Source organism: Salvelinus fontinalis, chromosome 9, assembly GCF_029448725.1.
Source record: "Salvelinus fontinalis isolate EN_2023a chromosome 9, ASM2944872v1, whole genome shotgun sequence".
Taxonomy (NCBI): Eukaryota; Metazoa; Chordata; class Actinopteri; order Salmoniformes; family Salmonidae; genus Salvelinus; species Salvelinus fontinalis.
In genome coordinates this window covers 46,855,846-46,874,676 of record NC_074673.1, presented here as the reverse complement: position 1 = coordinate 46,874,676, position 18,831 = coordinate 46,855,846, and positions in this window count along the sequence as shown.

Here is an 18,831-nt window from a genome sequence, read left to right as displayed (position 1 = left end):
GTTTTCATGCTAGTGAGGGCCGAGAATCCACTCTCACATAGGTACGCGGTGGCAAAGGCCATCAGTGTCTTAACAGCGCGATTTGCCAAGGCAGGATGCTCTGAGCGCAGCCCAATCCAGAAATCTGGCAGTGACTTCTGATTAAATTCTATTTTCACAGAACCGCTTGTTGCAATTTCGACGAGACTCTCTTGTTCAGATATCGGTAAGTGGACTGGAGGTAGGTCACGAAAGGGATAACGAATCCAGTTGTTTATGTCATCTGTTTCGGGAAAGTACCTGCATAACTGCGCATCCAACTCACTCAGGTGCTATATCACATTTAAGCTTGAGTTCATTTGCACACAAAAAAATCGTACAATGATGGAAAGACATATGTGTTGTCCTTGTCAATGCAGACAGAGAAGAGCTCCAACTTCTTAATCATAGCCTCAATTTTGTCCCGCATATTGAATATAGTTGCGGAGAGTCCATGTAATCCTAGATTCAGATCATTCAGGCGAGAAAAAGCATCACCCAGATAGGCCAGTCATGCAAGCGGTCTGACAAGTGAAAATGATGGTCAGTAAAGAAAACTTTAAGCTCGTCTCTCAATTTAAAAAAAAAATGTGTCAATACTTTAACCAGCGCACTAATGTATGTTGTAAAAGTGTTACATGGTCGCTGCCCATATCATTGCATACTGCAGAAAATACACGAGAGTTCAGGGGCCGTGCTTTAACTAAGTTAACCGTTTTCACTGTAGTGTCCAAAACATCTTTCAAGCTGTCAGGCATTCCTTTGGCAGCAAGAGCCTCTAGGTGGATGCTGTGGTGTACCCAAGTGGTGTCGGGAGCAACTGCTTGCACGCGCGTTACCACTCCACTATGTCTCCATGTCATGGCTTTTGCGCAATCAGTACAGATACCAACACATCTTGACCACCAAAGTCCATTTGATGTCACAAAGCTGTCCAGTCCTTTAAAAATATCCTCTCCTGTGGTCCTGGTTTCCTGTGGTTTGCAAAAGAGGATGTCTTCCTTAATTGACTCCCCATAAACGTAACGGACATATACCAGTGCTGTGCCAGGCCTGCCACGTCTGTTTACTCATCCAGCTGTAACGCATTGAATTCTCTGGCTTGTATGCGAAGCAGTAATTGTTTCAAAACATCTCCTGCCATGTCACTGATGCGTCGTGAAACAGTGTTGTTTGATGAAGGCATTGTCTGTATAGTTTGCCTTTTACCCCAGCATTGTCTCAGCCATATCCGCAGCAGCAGGAAGAATTAAGTCCTCCACAATAGTTTGTGGCTTGCCTGTCCAAGCCAAACGGTAGCTCACCATATAAGATGCTTCTAGACCCTTCTTATTAATGGTAACTGTTGCTTTTATGCATGTCTTACTACTCGAGAGTTGTCTTAATTCTCACTCAAAAAACTCCTGTGGCTTATTTTTCAAGTTGGCATGTTTGTTTCTAAATGTCTGTGCAAGAGTGAAGGTTTCATTGAGTTGTGAGATAGTACTTTTGCACATATAACACACTGTGGCTTAGGAAAGGCACTAGTCCCAATATAAGTAAACCCCAAACCAATGTAGTTCTCATCATATTTGTTGCCTCTTCAATGGTCTGTTATTCAGTGCTTCCCAGGTAAGGGGGCAGTAGCTCTTCGGCTGCATCAGATTCACAACTGTCAGTGTCCATGTTAGCTGGGCTAACAACAAATGTAGAACTACTGGATGCTAGCATTGGATATGCTCATGGAAGCAGAACAACTGGTGTCGTCGACAGGTGCAGGTGTAGTACTGCTGGTAGAGCTGGTATGTAGTACTGGTGTAGTACAGGTGTAGTACTGCTGGTAGAGCTCTACTACCAGTAGAGCTGGTATGTGTCTCTATAGACACATACCAGCGGGCCTTACTTTTTTTAACCATTTATACATTTTCGAGCAAACGGAACGAGCAGCAGCTACGTTTGGCTACATACGGACCGTTAGTGGAATTCCCGCGATAGAGTAATAGTTAATGTGATTGAATGTTAATTATTTGACTAGGCTACTTGTATTTGACATTGTGTTGTTATTTGGCTGAACACTAGATAGTTTTATTTTATTTTTGGCAGTGAAACGAGGTTACTCAGGCGAGAAAAAAACCTCACCCAAATCTATAGCCCCGTTGGAAAATATAAATGGACTGTTTGAATTTTTGTATTTTTTTTTAAAGCCTTGAGACAGTTGACACATGGATTGTGTGTGTGCCAAAATTGGAGTCAACATGGGCCAGCATCCCTGTGAAACGCTTTCAACACCTTGTAGTCTCCATGCCCTGATGAATTAATGCTGTTCTGATCGCAAAATTTCCACTGGGGTTCCCACTGGGGATACATACAGTATGAAAATATGTCGACTCACTGTTGTCCCTTTGGATATAAGCGCCTGCTATGTAAATGGTATATACTACTGTTTGGCCAATGCCGTTTTAATAAAGCAATATAAAAAACCATCAACAAAAAGACCCCAGCAACTTCATTTTGGATACATGTTTACTGTTTAGAGGATGCATTTGTTACATACAAATACATCTATGTTTTTTGTCAATATCCGTTTTTTGTTTTTTTTCCTGTGAAGTAAAATCATAATACTACATATCATCATTTATATGTTCACACTACACAAACATAGATTTTAATGATGTCGTTCTCAAGATCTGTACTAGACAAACCAGGTTAAAATCTATACATTTACCAAACTGTTAAGGGATTATCAATTAAGAGCAGTCGGATTAAGTAATAGTGAAATGGATTTCAAATGTGAAACATGTATTTCTAGATGAAACACTAACTTTGGTGATAAAGTGACTGTATAATTTTGTGAGTTCTCAACTGAAAATGTGTTTAAAGTTTTTGAAACAACTCTCTTTTGAGTTTTGTACTAAGCGTTGTGAAAATGTACCACATACGTGTGAAAATTGCCCCAAAGCCATTGGAAAAACCTGTAATTCACAGGCTGTTCATGTCATTTGGAAAGTATAAGACCATCCTTGGAACTAAATGGACCATCTTTACGTACCATGGATCTTTTTGTGAATGTCTGAGTGAATGTGCTTTTGAGGGAGCTGAGATGGCGTGAGGTTAAATGTTGAAAAGAATGAGTGTGGAAATGCAAGTAAACATGTGGAGACACTAATCTGCATAGCAGTGCCGGGCAGAACAGATGAGTCAGACTCTTTCTCTGCATCCTTTGGATCCACAGCTAGTCAGCATCCAGCGAGATGTGTTTATTGATGCTATCCCTGTGATCTGCATATCATATGGAAGGTCTTTCACTTTTCAAACGTGTGTATGCATGTATAGCTGTGTCTGTGTATCTAATCTTGTGTCTGACAACTGTGATGAAACAGATTGGTCTTTGATGAAAGCAGGCTATTATTGGCCTGTCATACTGTAGACTTGATGCACTTGTCACTTTTCCAGTTCTCATTAACACTAGAACAAACTGTGCTCCAATAACACCATCCCTAAATAATTTACACATGCACGCACACATGCACACGCGCACATACATACTCGCTCGCACACACACATACACACCACCACCCATGAACGAATGGGCTGTTCTGAAGCCTTGATCATGTTCACATTTAGCTGTCTTCACATCTTGCGGTCTTTCTCTGAACCCTTCAGTTTGGTGAATATCATTTCCATATGTGATGGTGGTTTTATTAATATTCCCTGTCAGTTCATCTACTGTGGCACCATGCTTTTGGTTCAACACGTCATCTCTGAGTTTCAAGCTTAATGACCCTGCAAGTCTTAAAAATGATCACTATCAGATACTACTGAGTAAAATATTTATCTCCTCAATTATAACGAATGGCTTGTAAAACTAATTGCTATAGAAGTTAAACAGTTTTATGATAGAAATACATTTGATCTGAGCCATTAGATCTAATACTATGAGGAAGATGTATGATCGAAAGCAGGGCTGCTCAACCCTCTTCCTGGAAAGCTACCGTCCTGTAGGTTTTCGCTCCAACCCTAATCTAGTGCACCTGATTCTAATAATTAGCTGCTTGATAAGCTGAATCAGGTTAGTTACAACTGGGGTTGGATTGAAAACCTACTGGAGTGTAGCTCTCCAGGAACAAGGTTGGCGAGCCCTGATCTAAAGTCTCACATACCTCTTTCAAAGCTCCTACTGATCTAGCCTTGTCCCATTGATCCTGAGGAACCAGTCCAGGTCTTCTTGAAACGATAAGGGTTCAATGCTTTCTTCTCTCCTAATATGCCCCTCTAACTGGGTTTTTGGGGACCAGCAGTGCCCTTCACTTTGGATCTCCCCTGGGACCCTTGGTGTCTGTGGGGCCAGCGATGCCCCTCTTTTGTTGGCTTGGCTCCTCCTCAATGACCTGACTAACTCAGGCAGTGGAGATGGGTGCACCGCTCTTGCCAGAGAGGAAACCCGTCTCTGCCAGTCACTCTACTATCTCTTCTCAACTGGAGGATTTCCACAGAAGAGTGTTACCTTTAAAACATGAAAACAGATCACATGTATAATGGACTTTATTAAGTAGACCATGGCCTAAGTTCAATAGAAACCTGTCACATTGAAACAAAGCAATTTTTTCCACTGTCAAATACAATCACAGAAGGGTTTTGGGTACTGTTCAGTGGTGTAAAGTACTTAATTAAAAGTACTAATAAGTACAAATTAAGTAGTTCTTTTGGGTATCTGTACTTTACTACTTCTATTTTTGACAACTTTTACTTCACTACATTCCTAAAGAAAATAATGTACTTTTTACTCCATACACTTTCCCTGACACCCAAAAGTTACATTTTGAATGCTTAGCGGGACAGAAATTGTCCAATTTACACCCTTTTCCCTGGTCATCCCTACTGCCTCTAATCTGGCAAACTAACTAAACACAAATGCTTCCTTTGTAAATAATGTCTGAGTGTTGGAGTGTGCCCCTGGCTATCTGTAAATTAAATAAAAACAAGAAAATAGTGCTGTTTGCTTTATATAAATAATTTATACTTTTACTTTCGATACTTAACTATATTTGAGCAATTACATTTACTTTTGATACTTAAGTATATGTAAAACAAAATACTTTTACTCAAGTTAATGGATGACTCACTTTTACTTGAGTCATTTTCTATTGAGGTATCTTTACTTTTACTCAAGTATGACAATTGGGTACTTTTTCCACCACTGGTACTGTTAGAACTCACAACTACATCTACGAGGTGGCTAAGGTGCATATGGATAAGATGTAACATGGAGTTTCATATGTGACCGACTGGCTCAAATCGGTCTTATGGAGCAAAAATTCAAATTGTGTTTTTTACATTGGATAAAAGTAGCGATTCAGAGCTACAAAATGGTATATCATACACTACAGTTGAGGAACAATGGGAAAGTAATTTTGCTTTGAAAGTTAAACTTGTAAACTCACTTTTGAACAAATGGCCTTTCAATGTTTTGGTACTACTATTGGAGAGCCCTCTTTGTCTACACCCATTCACACCCTCTTAAGCTTTAGCCCCACCCATCTCTTTAGGGGTTGATCCGAATGTACTAACAGCAGTCAAGCACCCAAGCTAACTTGCTAGCTACTTCCAGACATCAAAGTGAGATAGAACAGCTCTCTGAACATTACTTGCCCTAGTAGAGCTGGTTAGGCTGTTAAGTTATCCTGAGCGTTGGTGACCGCAACTGTGCTGTCAGATTGTCTGTTCGTAAATTCAGAGCGTTTCGCTTTAATAGTACACAGCGGACGCTCTGGTCGATGCGTGTGCTGATGTTTACATACACCGGCCATATTCAACGGGTATTGAACGTTCTTAAATTGGTTAGTTATTCTGCGCTCTCTGGCACACAGACGAGAGTTCTCTGAAATCGGAGTAGATAGCCAGACTGATTTTACGAACGCACAAGAAATGGTTACTTGCATAGTGGAGTATTTTGTTAAGACATGTAGCTAGCTAGGTAAACAATTAACCATAACACAATTCATGGCATTACTACCCTGCATGAATCTGCAGGTACAGTGCCCTCCATTAATATTGGTACCCTTGGTAAATATGAGCAAAACGGGCTGTGACATTTTTTATTTGTTTATCCTCTTGTTCTTTAATTCAAAATATTCACCAAAATCGAACCTGTAATTAAAGTAAAATAATTGAAAGATAAAATGTATTATCATAAAACAAATCATTTTCTCAAATATATGTGTGCCACAATTATTGGCACAACTTCAGTCAATACTTAGTGCAACCTCCCTTTGCCAAGATAACAGCTCTGAGTCTTCTCCTATAATGTGTAATGAGGTTGGAGAACACATGGCAAGGGATCTGAGACCATTCCTCCATACAGAGTCTCTTCAGATTCTGAGGTCCACGCTTGTGGACTCTCCTCTTCAGCTCATTCCACTGTTTGAGCTTCCTAGCAGAGGCAGTCAGGTTTTGATTTAATATCTGCTGGTACTTGGAGTCCATGATACAATGTATTCTAACAAGTTGTCCAGGGCCTTTGGAAGAAAAACAGCCCCACAACATCAAAGATCCACCATCATACTTCTCAGTAGGGATGAGGTACTTTTCTGCATGGCTATTTTTCTGTCTACACCAAACCGACCTCTGGTGTTTGTTTCCAAAAAGCTCTATTTTGGTCTTATCTGACCATAGAACCCGGTCCCATTCAAAGTTCTTGAGTTTGAGTTTGTTGTTTGATGACAGCAAAGGCTTTTTTATGGCAACCCTCCCAAACAACTTGTGGTTATGTAGTCTGATTGTAGTTGGAGACTTTCTGACACCAAGACCCAACTAACATCTGCAATTCTCCAGCTGTGATCCGTGGAGATTTTTTGGCCACTCAAACCATCCTCCTCACTGGGCGTGGGGTCAATATAGACACAGGCCGATTGTTTCCTGATTTGTGCAGCTCAACAAACTTTTGTCGCAGATCATTACTGTATTCCTGGGTCTTTCCCATAGTGATGGATGTCTATGGGAACTTGACCTGTGTGTCACATCATATTAATACCCCAGTGAAACAGGAAGTCATGGCTTACCGCTTAAGTGTTCCTAATCACTCAGGTGAACTTAAAAACGTAAAACATGAATGGGAATATACTCCAGTTAGATTTTACTCATAAGAATTTCTAGGGGTGCCAAAGATTGTGGCACACATGTTTCGAAGAAAAGTATTTATGTATTTTATTTCACTTTTTTTCTTCAAACATTTTACTTAAATAAAGGTTCAATTTGTGTGAATATTTTGAATAAAAGACCAAGAGGATAAGCAACAAATAAAAAATTGTCACAGCCCATTTTGCGCATATTTACCAAGGGTGCCAATTTTTGTGGAGGGCACTGTAGCTAACTAACCAGGTTCAATGTTAGCTAGATAACATTAGGCTATGGCTAGCCAAGTAAATTGCTCTTTGTCACAATTAGAAACATGTAATATCGGATAATGTAGCTATCCAGACTCTTACCCCGTATTCATCATGGTTGGACCCGTCTCCTGTCGGATGCCATAGTTGGCCATAGTTTGAAGTAATAATCTGGAAGCTATCATATTTCAATTCCACTGATTTCAAAACTCAGTCCTCCAAAAAGTGGAGAGCAGCACTTGTGCAGTTTTAATACACATGTCACGATCGTCTAATGGTGAGAGAGAGGACCAAGGCGCAGCGTGTGCAAAATACATCTTCCTTTATTTATTTTACATCTTCCATTAAACATACAAACCCTTAGACAAACCAAAAAACGCATACCTTCCCCATGTCACACCCTGACCTAACTAAAATAATAAAGGAAACAAAGAATACTAAGGCCAGGGCGTGACAGTACCACCCCCCCCCACCCCCCCACCCCCCCCAAAGATGCGGACTCCGGCCGCAGAACCTGAAACAGAAGGGGAGGGTCTGGGGTGGCCCCCCATCATGGCGGCGGCTCGGGCGCGGGACGAAGCCCCCACTCCACCATTGTCAATACCCGCTTTGGTGGCGCCTCTGGAGCGGCGGCCCTTGTAGAAAGTTCCGGACTGAAAACCATCTCAGAGGGCGCCACCGGACGGATGGATAGCTCCGGACTGAGGGGGGGGGTAGCTCCGGACTGAGGGGGGGGTAGCTCCGGACTGAGGGGGGGGTAGCTCCGGACTGAGGGGGGGGGTAGCTCCGGACTGAGGGGGGGGTAGCTCCGGACTGAGGGGGGGGTAGCTCCGGACTGAGGGGGGGGGTAGCTCCGGACTGAGGGGGGGGGGGGGTAGCTCCGGACTGAGGGGGGGGGTAGCTCCGGACTGAGAGGGGGTAGCTCCGGACTGAGAGGGGGTAGCTCATGGCTGGCTGACGGATCTGTCTGCTCATGGCTGGCTGACGGATCTGGCTGCTCATGGCTGGCTGACGGATCTGGCTGCTCATGGCTGGCTGACGGATCTGGCTGCTCATGGCTGGCTGACGGATCTGGCTGCTCATGGCTGGCTGACAGATCTGGCTGCTCATGGCTGGCTGGCGGAAGGATCTGGCTGCTCATGGCTGGCTGGCGGAAGGATCTGGCTGCTCATGGCTGGCTGGCGGAAGGCTCTGGCTGATCCTGTCTGGCGGAAGGCTCTGGCTGATCCTGTCTGGCGGAAGGCTCTGGCTGATCCTGTCTGGCGGAAGGCTCTGGCTGATCCTGTCTGGCGGAAGGCTCTGGCTGATCCTGTCTGGCGGAAGGCCCTGGCTGATCCTGTCTGGCGGAAGGCTCTGGCTGATCCTGTCTGGCGGAAGGCTCTGGCTGATCCTGTCTGGCGGAAGGCTCTGGCGGTTCCTGTCTGGCGGAAGGCTCTGGCGGCTCCTGTCTGGCGGAAGGCTCTGGCGGCTCCTGTCTGGCGGATGGCTCTGAAGGCTCATAGGCAGACGGGCGGCTTTGCAGGCTCAGTACAGACGGGCGGCTTTGAAGACTCAGTACAGACGGGCAGTTCATACGGCGCTTGGCAGACGGACAGTTCAGACAGCGTTGGGCAGACGGGCAGTTCAGGAGCTGTTGGGCAGACTGGCAGTTCAGGCGCCGTTGGGCAGACGGGCAGTTCAGGCGCCGTTGGGCAGACGGCAGACTCTGGCCGGCTGAGACGCACTGTAGGCCTGGTGCGTGGTGCCGGAACTGGAGGTACCGGGCTAAAGACACGCATCTTCAGGCTAGTGCGGGGAGAAGGAACAGAGCATGCTGGACCCTGGGGGCGCACATTAGGCCTAGTGCGTGGTGCCGGAACTGGTGGTACCGGACTGGGGACACGCATCTCAGGGCTAGTGCGGGGAGCAGCAACAGGACGCACAGGACTCTGGGGACACACAGGAGGCTTGGTGCGTGGTGTAGGCACTGGTGGTAAAGGGCTGGAGACACGCACCATAGAGCTAGTGCGTGGAGGAGGCACAGGGCTCTGAAGACGCACAGGAAGCCTGGTGCGTGGTGTAGGCACTGGTGGTACTGGGTCGGGGCGGGGAGGTGGCGCCGGAAATACCGGACCGTGCAGGCGTACTGGCTCCCTTGAGCACTGAGCCTGCCCAACCTTACCTGGTTGTATGCTCCCCGTCGCCCGACCAGTGCGGGGAGGTGGAATAACCCGCACCGGGCTATGTAGGCGAACCGGGGACACCATGCGTAAGGCTGGTGCCATGTAAGCCGGCCCGAGGAGACGCACTGGTGACCAGATGCGTTGGGCCGGCTTCATGACATCCGGCTCAACACTCAATCTAGCCAGGCAGATACGTGGAGCTGGAATGTACCGCACCGGGCTATGCGTACAGGAGACACCATGCGCTCTACTGCGTAACACGGTGTCTGCCCTCTCGCTCTCCACGGTAAGTACATGGAGTAGGCGCAGGTCTCCTACCTGACTTCGCCACTCTCCCTTTAAGGCCCCCCCCCAAGAAATGTTTGGGTTGTACTCACGGGCTTCCAGCCTTGCTTCCGTGCTGCCTCCTTAAATCGCCTCCTCTCGGCTTTCGCTGCCTCCAGCTCTTCACGAGGGAGGCGATATTCTCCCGGTTGTGCCCAAGGTCCCTTTCCATCCAGTATCTCCTCCCATGTCCATGAATCCTGTGTAGGTGGGTCCTAATGCCGCTTGACACGCCGCTTGGTCCTGGATTGGTGGGTAATTCTGTCACGATCGTCTAATGGTGAGAGAGAGGACCAAGGCGCAGCGTGTGCAAAATACATCTTCTTTTATTTAGAAGAGAGAAAAAAACACGAAACGAACAACTATACACAAACTAACAAAATAACAAACAGACGACCGTGAAGCTATAAAGACAAATAGTGCTGACACAAACACTACACATAGACAATTACCCACAAACACATGATGCCCATGGCTGCCTTAAATATGGCTCCCAATCAGAGACAATAAACCACAGCTGTCTCTAATTAAGAACCAATCTAGGCAGCCATAGACATACAAACACCTAGACAAGACATTGCCCCATTAAACATACAAACCCCTAGACAAACCAAAAAACACATACCTTCCCCATGTCACACCCTGACCTAACTAAAATAATAAAGGAAACAAAGAATACTAAGGCCAGGGCATGACAACACAACACATAAAAAGCTGCGTTAGACAGGATTACTTAGACATACTGGCCTGCTCAAATAGAGAGAACCATGCTATTTGGCAGTCCAATCCAAACTCATCTCTCAGCATGTCCAGCCCACTCATTATCTAAGCCAATCATGGCTAGCGGGAAGGTTGCTGACTTTTTCTTTGGCTAAACCATCTAGGCTCGTAATTTAACAATTTTATTCGTATTTACAGATGGCATACAAGTTTGTTATTAAGGCACATAAAATTTCACATGTTCGAGAAGGCATTATGATTAACAAAAAAAAAGTTTACATTGAAATGGCTCTCCTGTGAAGTAATGACCCGCGACATACGCCTAGTTTCCTGAAATGGGTCACATTTAGCAGAAATCTTGGTACAGTCAAAGTTCATCTTTATTTTAACCGTTGTGAAAACATCCCTCACAGCACTTGCATGTACTTTTATTAATGTGATATCATTATTTCAGCACCCAAGAAATGTACAACATCTACAATCTGTTTACAAGAGTTATAAGCATGTCGAAGGTTGCAAAGCTACTGTACCGGAAAGTTAACGGAATGTTCTATAATTGTGGTAATTAAGGCAATCTATGGTAACTTTGGTAATTTATACTTGAATAACAATTTTTTGTTATTAATATATAGTCTTCATTGTTTATATCTGTGTCCATATTGTCCATGAGTTTCTAATAGATAGACCATATGGTTCAAGAGAAAATAGCCTAATTAATGAAGAAACCATCCAATCGACAATGGATTTATTTTCAATTAACTTTGCAACTCTTCCAACTATTGACTTTTTCCACAACTACCACTAGTTTGGCTGCAAAACATTTACAACAAAGACATATTGGCATAGTAAAATAAATAAAAGTGTGTAAAAAAATATATATAAAGGATATTTCATGCTGAACCCTTCTTATTAAACATCAATGGTATTCATTAAGGTGATGGTTTATATTTAGTATAATGTTTTACAGCTTCGTCATTCTATTTTCTATTTTAAAATAATCTTATTTGATTATTTCATGTATTTCACACAAAGGGCCAGAGATAATTACAGACACCTGTGATCATCTGAAGTACCCAAAAGGGCCACTAGATGTGATAAATTCATAAAATCTTTGAAAGTTACCAAAATTCTTGTAGTTTACTGGTAAACTTTGAACATTTCCAGTAATATACCAATTACAGAGCTCAGCTGTTATTAACATTGTGTGGACACTGGCAGACATTGAGAATGGAATAACATTGTCTAGCAAGGTGTTCTTTTCCCAAAATCTTGCTTCTGGTCATCACTGAATTGAATTTGATTATTTGAACTTTGTGGGACACAGCAGTTGGAGTCCAAAAGTCAGTCTATAGATGATCAGTAGTACCCTAATCCCTCAATGAGAACTTAAACGACTATCACTGCATCTATAAATGACTACATTCAGCTTTCTGTTTCAAGCAGTCATGGACATTGTGAACTATGGATCTGCACTGATAAGAGTAGGAAGGGCTCATGCACCCAAGAGTTCTAATGCACTTATTTCCTAACAATTAATTAACAGACTGAAGAAAGGTCCATAGAGATCAAATTAATATTGGTACATGCCCAACGTCTTTGTCACAGAGGGGACAGACAATTTACAGATTGCATTCAGAATAGGGGTAAGACAAATTAAATAGACATCATGGGAGCAGATATATTTAGGAAGTCTTTAACTTGTTGTTGTCTGAGTCTAGATACCAATTTTATAAAAAAGAAGAAGGAAACACCATAGGCAAGTTAATTACATCAAGGCCTTCTGTGGCAGACAACATTAGATTACACTCTTAAAATGACGTGCTTTGTAACACCAAAACTAGTGCCAACTGAGCTTTCACCAACTTGAAGGAGAAGAAACATGAACTTTGCTGGAGCATTGAAACACATCATCCTGAGATGTTTAAAAAAATTACATGGTGTGTTGTAACACCACTTAATCAAGTATTGTGCAACACCTTGCCAGGGACTGGGAGCACTGGCAGAAAAGGTTGAAAACACCAACATTTTGGTGTTTCGAGGCTTGTTTAGTATTGAAATAAATACCTTCTCTTTTGGAGACGTGTCCTCTCTCTAAAGCTTCTACACACCATTATGAGGTTTTGAATCCTGTCTTCTGCAGAATTAGATCCCTTTGTCTGAACTCCGATCTTCAGTGGGGAGAGGGGTGACATGTCTAAGCCGGGTGCATTACCGCTAGACCACAGGCTCTGCACGACTTGCATTTTTTTTAAACCTTTATTTAACTAGGCAAGTTGGTTAAGAACAAATTCGTATTTACAATGACAGCCTATGAAAAGTGGGTTAACTGCCTTGTTCAAGGGCAGAACAACAGATTTTTACCTTGTCAGCTCAGGGATTCGATATAGCAACCTTTCGGCTACTGGCACAATGCTCTAACCACTAGGCTACCTGCCGCATTCATTCACTTCACCCCAGAATAATTTCTTACATTGTGCCTGTGTGGTTGAGTGGGTAAAATGTCAACGAAATGTACCATCTGTACCCCCATTCTCATCGATGGGGCTGTAGTGGAGCAGATTGAGAACTTCAAGTTCCTTAGGGTCCACATCACCAACAAACTAACATGGTCCAAGCCCACCAAGACAGTTGTGAAGAGGGCATGACAAAACCTATTACCCCTCAGGAGACTGAAAAGATTTGGCATGGGTCCTCAGATCTTCAAAAGGTTCTACAGCTGTACCATCGAGAGCGCCATGACGGGTTGCATCACTGCCTGGTATGGCAACTGCTTGGCCTCAGAACGCATGGCACTACAGAGGGTAGTGTGTACGGCCCAGTACATCACCGGGGCCAAGCTTCATGCCATCCAGGACCTCTATACCAGGCGGTGTCAGAGGAAGGCCCTAAAAAGTTTCAGAGACTCCAGCCACCCTTGTCATAGATTGTTCTCTCTTCTACCGCACGGTAAGAGGTACCGGGACGCCAAGTCTAGGTCCAAGTGGCTTCTTAACAGCTTCTACCCCCAAGCCATAAGACTCCTAAACATCTAATAACCAATGCCTACCCAGACTATTTGCATTGCCCCCCCCCCCCCCCACTCTTCTTTGCTGCTGCTACTCTCTGTTATTATCTATGCATAGTCACTTTAATAACCATACCTACATGTACATATTATCAGAATTACCTTGACTAACCAGTGCCCCCGCACATTAATATTTCTCTGTACCGGTACCCCCTGTACATAGCCTCGCTATTGTTATCTTACTGCTGCTCTGTAATTATTTGTTACTTTTATTTATTACTTTTTGGGGGTATTTTCTTAACTGCATTGTTGGTTAAGGGCTTGTATGCAAGCATTTCACTGTAAGGTACAATACCTGTTGTATTCGGCGCATATGACAAATAACATTTGATTTGATTTGATTTTGATCTTACTGCCCCTCCTGTTCCTAATCTGTCAAAATAAAGCATAAAAAAATAAAGGTGGAAGTCCATAAAAAATATTCTCTATAGACCCTTATCATCAATCAATATTTAGGCCATAAAGCATTTGCATTTCTAAACCATTGATTGTATGAAAAACACAGTTTTTGTGTTTTGATGCTGCCTGTTAGATGATCTCTTAAAAACACCAATATTCAGGTTGAAGAATCACTTTGGGTGTTTCAGAGTACTTTATTTATATTTTAAAACACATTATCTGTATTAAAACACTTACATTGGGTTTACATTCAAACACCAGATCTCAGCTTAGGTGCACCACTTGTCATGGTTTCATTACACAATCATGGTGTTTTGAGACTTTCTATTCTTACAGTGTACCATGTTATAGTGTGCCTTCTGATGAATCTTTCTCTGAATGACCCAGTGGTGGGGTCAATTCATCACTTCATGAAATGGAAATGGCCTGTTATTGCATTTTTCCCCCACCTTTATGAATAGAAATTCAATCAATTTCATTAATTAACTGTTGAAATTGAATAGATCCCCGACCTTGAATAGATCCCAGGCCTAATGCAGTGTCTACCTCCATCTAGTGGTGGATAATTTGGTGTCTTACTGTAAGTGAAAGAGGTTCAGTAAAATAAGTAATTGAAAAATTGACCATACCATCTTAAACAAAATATCATATTCTAATCAGCTTGTTAGTCTGTATGGTGACATGTGGCATGTCCGTGGTTGTCAATGTCAGTGATTTAACCAAGTAGGAGTACTGATATAAACCCAGGTCCCGCCTCTCAGTCCAATTTAATCTTAAAGGCAAAACTCCTACCCTCAAACTCCTACTCTGAGATAATATTATGAACATATGCCCTGGCCTCATTGACTAAATAAGATGAAAGTAATTACGTTTTTAAAAAAGTCTGCAATTGCAGTGTTCAACACAGTAAATGTAGTCCATTTGCATTGTTCGGACAAGAAACAAAACAAATATCAGTTTTTCAGTTTGGCATCATGATTGCAAGGTGTCCCGATATCTTTTCCAAATGTCCCGATATCTGGTTTTAGTGTCCATTCTAGAATGCCAATCAGAAACATGTCATCAACAACGTGTGGTATAAAAGGGTTATAAAGAGTTTATGAAGGATTTGAAAGCCTTTAAATGTAGTGTTATAAATCCATTGTTATATCCAATGTCTACTATAGATAGTGATGATTTGGCTAAAACCTCTGACTGAAGTGTTCCAGGCCTTGTAGAGGGAACACTGACCTACAGTATGATGAGTCCATGACAGAGAATGGCCTCATTGTGCCCACCATATTGTTCTGATGTCGGCTTCATGAATGCAGCACAGAATCTACTTGTGCTGAGAATGAATTAATAATCACCAGCCCACATGTTATAGTCACCACCTGTAATGACATGACCCATCTGACGTAGAGAAGAATACAGTGACCTAGGGAAAGGGAGGGGGAGTGGTGGATGTCTCAAAACTAGGGTATTTCCTTTCGTAATTTCCTCTGTTCAGCCCATTCTCTTGTCTTGTCTTAATGACATTTCTCTGTCTGTCTTTGTTACATAATCCACTAGCTTTAGTCTGTGAGTGTTGAACCACAGACAAAACAACACTAGTGGAAAATTGTGTGCCCTCCACCACTATTTCTGTCTGCCTTGTATGTGTGCAGGTCAAGTCGTGTGTGCGTGTATGCGAGATAACGAAAGATGGTGAAGAGGTCAAAAGGTGTGTGTCCGTGTGTGTGTATGCATGCGGTGTGTGTGTGAGTGAGAAAGAGAGAGAGAGAATATTGTGGCTACCACGTGGGCAGACTTATGACACAGCAAGTCTCTCCACACTAATGTTAGTTAGTGTCGTATCCTTTGGGCTCCCGAGTGGCGCAGCGGTCTAAGGAACTGCATCTCAGTGCTAGAGGTGTCACTCAGTGCTAGAGGTGTCCCATAGGGCAGCGCACAGTTGGCCCAGCGTTGTCCGGGTTAGGGCTTGGCCAAGGTAGGCCGTCATTGTAAATAAGAATTTGTTCTTAACTGACTTGCTAGGTTAAATATAAAATGAAAAAAAAGACCCAACATGGTCCAACCACAGTTGTGAAGAGGGCATGACAACACCTCTTCCCCCTTAGGAGGCTGAAAAGATTTGGCATGGGCCCTCAGATCTGTAAAAAGTTGTATAGCTACACCATTGAGAGCATCTTAACTGGCTGCATCACTGCAAGGCACCTGAACGCAAGAAGCTACAGAGGATGGTGAGTATGGCCCAGTACATCACTGGGGCTGAGCTCCATGCCATCTAGGACCTCTTCACCAGGCGGTGTCAGAGGAAGGACCGAAAAATTGTCACACACACTACCTACACTCCAGCGGAGGCTGCTGAGGGGAGAACGGCTCATAATAATGGCTGGGATAGTATCAAAAACATGGTTTTCATGGGTTTGATTTCGCTCCATTCCAGCCATTATTATGAGCCGTTCTCACCTCAGCAGCCTCTACCGCCACACTCACACTCTTCACATATGCTGCAGTTACTCTGTTTATTATATATCCTGATTGCCTAGTCAATTTTACCCCTACCCACGTGTAAATTTTACCTCAATTACCGCAACTACAGTTGAAGTCGGAAGTTTACATGCAATTAGGTTGGAGTCATTAAAACTTGTTTTCTACCACTCTACAAATTTCTTGTTAACAAACTATAGTTTTGGCGAGTCGGTTAGGACATCTGCTATGTGCATGAAAAAAGAATAAAGGTGAAATAACTTCTTTTTTTAAATGACACAAGTAATTTTTCCAACAATTGTTTACAGACAGATTATTTCACTTATAATTCACTGTATCACAATTACAGTAGGTCAGAAGTTTACATACACTAAGTTGACAGTGCCTTTATAGAGCTCGGAAAATTCCAGAAAATTATCGTCATGGCTTTGGAAGCTTCTGATAGGCTAATTGACATCATTTGAGTCAATTGGAGGTGTACCTGTGAATGTATTTCAAGGCCTACCTTCAAACTCAGTGCCTCTTTGCTTGACATCATGGGAAAGGAAAATCAAAGGAAATCAGCCAAGACCTCAGAAAAAAAATTGTAGACCTCCAAAAGTCTGGTTCGTCCTTGGGAGCAGTGTCTAAACGCCTGAAGGTACCACATTCATCTGTACAAACAATAGTATGCAAGTATAAACACCATGGGACCATGCAGCTGTCATACCGCTCAGGAACTAGATGCGTTCTGTCTCCTAGAGATGAATGTGCTTTCGTGCGAAAAGTGCAAATCAATCCCAGAACAACAGCAAAGGACCTTGTGAAGATGCTGGAGGAAACAAGTACAAAATTATCTATATCCACAGTAAAACAAGTCCTATATCGACATAACCTGAAAGGCCGCTCCGCAAGGAAGAACACACTGCTCCAAAACCGCCATTAAATAAGCCAGACTACTGATGGGGACAACGATCATACTTTTTGGAGAAATGTCCTCTGGTCTGATGAAACAAAAATTGAACTGTTTGTCCATAATGACCATCGTTATGTTTGGGGGAAAAAGGGGGGTGATTGCAAGCCAAAGAACACCATTCCAACCGTGTAGCACACGGGTGGCAGCATCATGTTGTAGAGGTGCTTTGCTACAGGAGGGACTGGTGCACTTCACAAAATAGATGGCATCATGAGGGAGGAAATTCATGTGGATATATTGAAACAACATCTCAAGACATCAGTCAGGAAGTTAAAGCTTGGTCGCAAATAGGTCTTCCAAATGGACAATGACCCAAAGCATACTTCCAAAGTTGTGGCAAAATGGCTTAAGGACAGCAAAGTCAAGGTATTGCAGTGGCCATCACTAACCCCTGACCCCAATCCCATAGAAGATGTGTGGGCAGAACAAGGAGGCCTACAAACCTGACTCAGTTACACCTGCTCTGTCAGGAAGAATGGGACAAAATTCACCCAACTTATTGTGGGTAGCTCGTGGAAGGCTACCCAAAATGTTTGACCCAAGTTAAACAATTTAAAGGCAGTGCTACCAAATAGTAATTGTGTGTATGTAAACTTCTGACCCACCAGGAATGTGATGAAAGAAATTAAAGCTGAAATAAATCATTCACTATTATTCTGACATTTCACATTCTTAAAATAAAGTGGTGATCCTAACTGACCTAAAACAGGGAATTTTTAATTGGATTAAATGTCAGGATTTGTGAAAAACTGAGTTTAAATTTATTTGGTTAGGGTGTATGTAAACTTACGACTTCAACTGTACCTCGTACCCCCACACATTGACTTGGTACCTTCTCCTTTTATAGAGCCGTTTTACAGTTCTTTTGTGTGTGTTACTTTTTTCTTCTTATTTGCAAATTTGTCTTACTTTTTAACTCTGCATTGTTGGGAAAGGGCTCGTAAGGAAGCATTTCACTATAAAGTCTACATCTTGTACTTGGCGCATGTGACATTTTGATTTATACCTTTTTAACAACACAAACAAACACAAGAGGGGCTGCTAGCCTAACAGATTAATGATTTGCTAATACATCATTGACAGGGTTTAAGCAAGGGCCAGGTGGCACCTGGTAGGACAGCCCCTTCAGTTAAAGTCTGTCCATCTGTCTATCTCTCTTCCTCCCCTTTTTGTATGCTAGATGGAAGACATGGAGGGCACTTTGAGGCAAATCTACACCCCAGGGGGTATTGAGGCTCAGTTGTTGGGGTGACTGGAGGACTGTGCAGTGTGGTAGCATAAGGCTAGAGGACATTAAACCTGAAAACATGAGTCATGTTAGTCATGCCCCCATGTTCAAATTATGATATAGCTTTT